The following is a 6,914-nucleotide window of genomic DNA, read 5'->3' as shown; positions in this document are numbered from 1 at the left end:
ACAACCGAATTAGCCATTCTTGACATAGCAGGCGCCACAGGCTCAGATCTAGTAGCCTTATTTTTCTTCCTATTGGAAGAAGTCATGTCAATCACTTGCCTCTCGACAGTAGACTAGTAGGCAGGAGGCCTGCATGCCTAGTATTCTAACAGCCCATGAGGCCCTCGACCTTCTGATCTCTCTCAATCGCAGGCCTGGCCCCCGTCAGGTCCAAGAAGCCAGAAGATATGAGCTATGCGACTCGCCTAGCATTGCGCCCCAGTGCCTCAATCTGCGGCCCCAACCGTGTAAGCTGCCATTGGCTCTAGCCAAGCCGAGCAGCCTAAGCAGTGGTCCTTACCACAACACCTTCTCAGCCCATGCCAAGCCGACTTCTGGCCTTTACCAGCTGATGTGCCGCACCACCCTGACGGTTGCCCCACGACAACATTATCCTAGGAGAAGACAAGGAAAATAATTTTTTTCTTACCTCGGTGTGGCACGGAGAAGACGAAGAAAACAACGAAATACGGTCATTTGCACGGGCAAGATGTAGAAGATTGCTAGAGGAAGGGGAACAAATATCCTCTAAGCGCTCTCTCTCTTGTAGGGTAGAATAAATCACTCTCCAAAGTTGATTTAATAACCCACTTAAGGTGGACTTAAATAGGCTTTGAGAAAAATTTATTTCCCTTTCCTAGAAGGATATAATTTCCTATTAAAGAGAGAAGGATACAGACAAAATCGATGAAACGAAAGAGATCCGAGTGAATGGAAAGGAAAAAACAAAGGATCAATTCCACTTTAAAGAAACACAGTATAAAAAAAGACCCGTTTATGAAACAATATCAAAATAGGAAACAATCCTACGTTTCCTAAAGCAAGAAGATCTCTACACCTGCTGCCCTTTCCTACGAGCAACCCAACAGGTGTAGGGGCATTTGTGGAGCCAAAAATATTCACTAGGCAACATGTGAATTTTTGGACAGAAGAGGACAAAAAAATCCTTGAGGCATAACGAGATTCCTACGCGCGAGCAGCGGGCAATCATCCCTCAACAAAGTCGAAAGTGCCCAGAATACATAACAATTCAAAACCTATTTCATTCCATATACTTTTTACCTCACTTTCCCTTTTTAGCTAATCAATTAGCTATCATTCTATAACCTACAAAATATCTCACATAAATTAAGTTAATTGGCTAATTAATGAGATTGTTATTTAATTAATCCATTAATTGTCAATTAAGCTATCCATTATGCCCAAAAAATACACTAAGGGTCGGTTACCCTCTCTCCCAAGGGAATTGGCCATTTCCTTCATTTTTCCACCATATCTTTCATTTTTTGTAACATTATTAGTTGATCAATTAAGCCATTATTTTACTTGATTAGCTAATTATACCATAAACTCCCAAAAACATTCCTTTTATTATGTTAATTAGCCAATTAATATATTTATTTCTAATCAATATATTAATTGCTAATTAAATCACCAAATAACACCCAAAATATACATAAAGGGGCGGCCACTCTTTCTCCAGAGAGGACCAGCCATGCCCTATATATTGGCTCCCATTCTCACAAAAAAACCTAGTTTTTCAACACTCTTGCGAAATTCTCCAAAACTCTCAAACACTTTTCTCTCTAAATTCTAACTTTGGCATCAGAGGTTCTTCGACCAAAGCCCCCCCCATTTATCGTGGGCGCGTGAGGCTCTTGGCCTTGACCTAAGGTGTTATTTGTTTTGTAGGTGTAATTTTGTCCAAGATCAAGGAGGAAGAAATTTGCATCCACACTTCTCTCCCTCTCTCCTTCTCATTTTCTAAAAAACTGTGTTCATACACACAAAGTGTGTAGGCAAATGCTAGTAATGTTTTAATCTAACTTTTAAGAGGATAAAACATTTGGGTTAAATTACATTGTGCACCCTTAAGTTTGGGTGCAACTACAATGTCATACTTCATCTTTAAAATTTTAGAATGTCATACACAAACTTATGATTTGATTGCAATTTTTTACATTTGTTAGTCAACCCGTTAGTTTGACTGTTAAATAATAACTTATGCTAATGTGAAACATGTGACACGTAAAATAAAATCAAATTAGTTTTAAAAAGGGCCTACCCCTTTAATCCTAGCACTAAACCCAGTCGGACGCCTCCCACGCCATAAGCCACCACACCCATCACCACCTCTCTCTCATGGTCTCACCTTACTGTGCAAAAATTCCATCACCATGCTTCAAGCTAAGATTATATAATTAGTCAATGATGACCTTCCATGGATTCGCCTATATAAACCGCAGCTAAGATTGCAAAAATGGGAGCTTGAATACTGCTTGTAAATAATCCAAGGAACATGACAGATATAGGAACTATTGAAGGTACTAAAGAAACAAGAAACAAGAACAACCACTACTAATTTATCAGCTAAAATATTTCCGAAAAGTTGAAAACTAAGAGATAAGGGTTTTGTGAAATCTTCTAAGATGTAAATGGGGGTTATGATTTCAATCATGTAGTGGAAACCCTGAGTTTGCTGGCCTTCCCAGACCAAGCGTAAGAGAACGGCGACGAGTCTCCTTTTTCAAGTCGTCGTTGTCGTAAAAGCTTCTCTCCAGCTCTAGGTATTGGCTGCTTTTTCCCTCGGCGATTCTTGCCCTCACTGCCAGGCCCTTCATCGCAGGATTTCTCCTTCATGGAACTTATTGCAAAGGCCAGAATCGAGGTTTCTATAGGTGCGTGCTCTTCTTCTTCTCGAGGTCGCAGCTTCAATTTGAACATCAAGCTTCCTCACGTTAATGTCCAGTTCAAAAACGACAATGCAGAATCGCAGATCGCATCGTAAAATGGAGGAAATATATCGTCGTCGTTACTCAATTAAGGATCTTTTTTTGCGAGGTTGAGCAGGGGAAGGGTTGCTCTGCAAGGTAAGAAAATGCTCTCTTTGATATTAGGACCGTTGAGCAAAACGGGACGCACAACGACATTATTATGGCAATGTGGCTGTTGATTTTGGTGGTGGTTGTATGGACTTGAAGTTGTTGAGCTCAAAACGACATCATCAGTTATAGGGGCCCACTCCCGCGAAAGAAAGGGAGCCTTGGTGGTGGTTGTAGGACTCGCCACCATCTCCAATTGCTTTGGTAAACGCAGATCCTCGCGATCCAGGCTGCAGACCCACTGCATCCGCCTAGCCGTTCCTGCTCCCAATAATTGAAATTCAAACTGAAATTATCGTGATTGCCATGCCGGAACTCGTTGGAAGTGGAACAACTGTTAGAATTCAAATTGAGATTCATGTCGAAGCCATTGTTGATCTTCGTAACCATGCTGAGCTTCTAATCTTAGTGATGTTTCAGCTGGGAATTTGTTTCTGGCCAACTGGAAAAGGGATTCGGGTGGAGAAGAAGGGGGATAAGGATTTTACTTTTCATTAATTTTAATTTAATTAATCTTTAATTTTTTTAACATCTAATTGATTTCTCAATCCAGTTGGTGAGGGAGTGGATTCCACGTTTGCCACGTCATTATTTATCGAGAAATTGACAGACAAATTGACAAAGGTGTGATATTGCAATTAATTCGTAAGATCATGCATGACATTGTATTATGTAAAACATGGGGTATGAGATTGTGGTGTGACTCATTGACTGTAAGAGAGTAAAAAACTTTGTTCGGTCGTTGACTCTAAAACTGAATGTCTGTCTTTTTGCCTATACTAATACTAAACTAGAATTTATCCCAGTAATGATAATAAGAATATGTGTGTTGTAGACTCTAAAATTAATAGTATGTCTCTTTTATTTGAATTTTGGACAAGAAGTCAAGTAAAATTTATCCTAATAATGACAATAAGAAACTCTCATAATAAAAATAAATAAATGAAACTTAAATTATTTTTAACTTACATAGAATAATAACATAATAGTACATACTAGCAACAGTGCCCGCACAATGCTGCGGGTGTTAAAACTGTATAAAACATGTGAAAAATTCTAAATACATACGATATGCAATACTATTTAGATATATGTTGAAATCTGTTTACAATCATATGGATTGGCGGTTCTATTGTTCTAATATTCATATCTTTTACAAATTTGAAGTCCTAAGAGTCCTTAACTGAAAGAAAAGATAAAAGTTTATTTCTCACCGAAATCTATCAATTCGAATCAAATCTACGAAAGAAGCATATAGATTATAGCATACCTTGTAATTTCTGCAAGCTGGACACCAGCAATATCAATAGTGACATAATTTCTTCCCAAGCCATCGGAAAAACCAAAATTGAACAGACCTTTCTCCCCACTCCTCTGACCATATAAAAGAAGTAATGTTTCTCTTTTGGAACCTCTAATCACATAACACAGAACCACACAAAATAGAAATAAAAAAAAAATAAAAAAAGAAAAACTGAACAAATTAACTCTTGACAAAAACTTATTACCCAAGAATGGAAAGTCACTGAAAACACAAATCACCAATGAAGAAATGAGGAAACAAATCAGCAACCTAACTTATATAGCATTAGGATGAACCATGCTAATTTGTTCATAACTGATTTGTCTCCCTACATTTTTCAAACCTGCAACCACATAGAATATTATAACATAATGATCAAACAAAGCAGATTTAACTTAAGCACACATTAACTGTCGAGCATGGAAAGGCTTTGGTTTCTTGCAAAATAATGGAAAATAAAATAAGAAATATAAACAATGGTTAATGATCCAGCTCATCAGATCAGTTTAGAGGTTGTTAGTGTTTGTTAGTCTGTTAAGTATGTGCCATGAGAGCTAAGCAAGGTGATTAGTAGTTGTATAAATTGCTAGCTCTCTGTGTTGAATAGTTAATTCATTCATACAATTACAGAGCAACTATTATATCACTCTCTCTAAAATTCCTTTTCTCTTTTGTTTACTTTGCATGTCTCAAATATTTCAATGTAGTTTGGGAAGTTCAAGTGTACCGGTTGATATTCCACAGTCGAGAAGGAAGGCCAAGTTTGGGAAGTCTAGATTCTCACCATCTCTGGGTCTGGTTATCCGCATCAATTATCATGAGAGAGAGGGAGAAAGCGGGTATTCGTTGAGAGCATTTGAGTACTGTATATTGGTACAAAACCAATTAGATGCTTGGAATTAGATAAACATCTTACAATCGTGCAAACTGGAACTTGAACAAATCCAAAATAAAATGAAAATAATTACAGAACATATGAATACCATAGTTTCTCAAATGGCATAGTCCACCTGCATATAAACATTTCCAAGTAAATTCATACCTCAATAAAAAGAGAATAGAATAAACCATACTTCATACAATATCATGAATTAACTTAGAAAAAACTCTTTAACCCAGATTTTAATATTAAATCACAAAAATTTGAACAACGAAAAGAGAACCCAAGAACTAAACCCTAACCAGTCAGAGAACTCACAGGAAACCCAAGCTTTCTGGGTTTAAAATTTCTTCAATAGAACCCAAGATTTCCCTGAATGGAATTCCAAAAAGCATTCTCTATCAGCATCAGGCATAACCCCACTTACATGTGTCCCTTGTGAAAACTTCCCATTTGAAGTTGTTTCCAATTGATTGTCCACCATAAAATGTTTTAAATTATTGCTGGCATGCTACAAACAGGATAGGATTGAACTTGGATTTTTCCAAAAATTCACCAAATCAAACCACAAAAAATTAATTGCAGCAAACAAAGTGCACAATTTGTCGAAAGCAAAACATTCATACAAAGGAAATTTGATCATGAATTGAAAAAGAGAGAGAGAGAGAGAGAGAGAGAGAGAGAGAGAGAGGAACCTCAAGCACCTGGAACCCTACGCATAAAAGCGGCAAAAAGATGACCATTGCTTCCTCAAAATTAAAAAAGAACCAAATCATATACTCACACTAAAAATCCAAACACAGAAACAAAACCCCAAAAATTAATTATTATTATTATTATTATTATTATTATTATTATTATTATTATTATTATTATTATAACATAGATTTGCAAACGAAATAAGACCCAAAAAATTTAAACTTCTGTTCAAGAAAAGATTTAAGAGGAAAAACATAAATTATATACCTTAATCAGAAAGGGCTTGCAAGCTTCTATACAAAACCCTAAAATTCGAACATCAACGTTTCATGAAATAAAAAATGAAATCAGATCAAACAACCACATCACCAAAAAAAAAAAAGAAGCAAAATACTCAATGTAAAAGACCAAGGGTTGTGTGGTTGTTTTTTTCTGTTCAAACCTTCATCAGAACACATAATACAGGCCAATAAAATATTTCCCCAAATCTGAAACCTATAAAACTAATTTAAAATTCCTGCAACTAAAAATTTGAATAAAAAAAATCATCAAATTAAAACTCCCAAACCCAATTCAATCCTTGATTAGAACACATAACAAAGGCTAATAAAATATCTCACCAAAATAAACAATCAATTCTTAACATCTAAAATTGAAGAGAATAAAACCCATAGATTTGGGAAAAAAAACCCTCCCGCATGCAAGTTTTGAATAACTTACCGGAAAGCTTTAAGGTGATAGAAGAGCAAGATAGAACATGAGAGAACAAAGATCAACAGCAACAGAAGCCAACAGGGGTAACAGGGAGAGAGAGCAAAGGAAACGAAAACCACAAAACCAAAACAACCGAAGGGAAATTAGAGGAGAACGAATGAAAAGCAATAGAAGCAAAAAGAGTGAGAGCAACTCCACCATGGGAGTTTGCTCGGGGGACAGGCCAGGAAAAAGGGCCCGAGAGCCTGGCTTCATTGCTCCAGCATGGGGAGCCCGATGGACAGGCCAGCCCCGAGCACCAAGCCTCTGAGGAATTGTCAGCCCGCGAGCCCGACGTGGATGACGTCAGCCTAATTTTTTATTTTTTTCTGTCAGGCGCATGCACCTCACCCGTGCA

The 6,914-nt window shown here is 37.2% G+C and overlaps 1 long non-coding RNA gene across 2 annotated transcripts; it reads right to left on the bottom strand.

Moving 5' to 3' along the window:
* Positions 1-4,051: 4,051 nt before the first annotated feature.
* Positions 4,052-6,692, bottom strand: LOC137746264 (uncharacterized). 2 transcript variants are annotated; one of them, XR_011069797.1, is made up of 4 exons: positions 6,524-6,692; positions 5,800-5,853; positions 5,208-5,234; positions 4,052-5,087 (listed from the first exon to the last, which is right to left on the bottom strand). It is a non-coding gene; the product is annotated as an uncharacterized lncRNA (long non-coding RNA). The 2 variants fall into 2 exon arrangements; XR_011069796.1 differs by lacking the exon at positions 5,800-5,853 and adding an exon at positions 5,423-5,615.
* Positions 6,693-6,914: the final 222 nt, after the last annotated feature.

Source organism: Pyrus communis, chromosome 9 (genome assembly GCF_963583255.1).
Source record: "Pyrus communis chromosome 9, drPyrComm1.1, whole genome shotgun sequence".
Taxonomy (NCBI): Eukaryota; Viridiplantae; Streptophyta; class Magnoliopsida; order Rosales; family Rosaceae; genus Pyrus; species Pyrus communis.
This window is presented reverse-complemented; position numbering and strand designations above follow the sequence as displayed.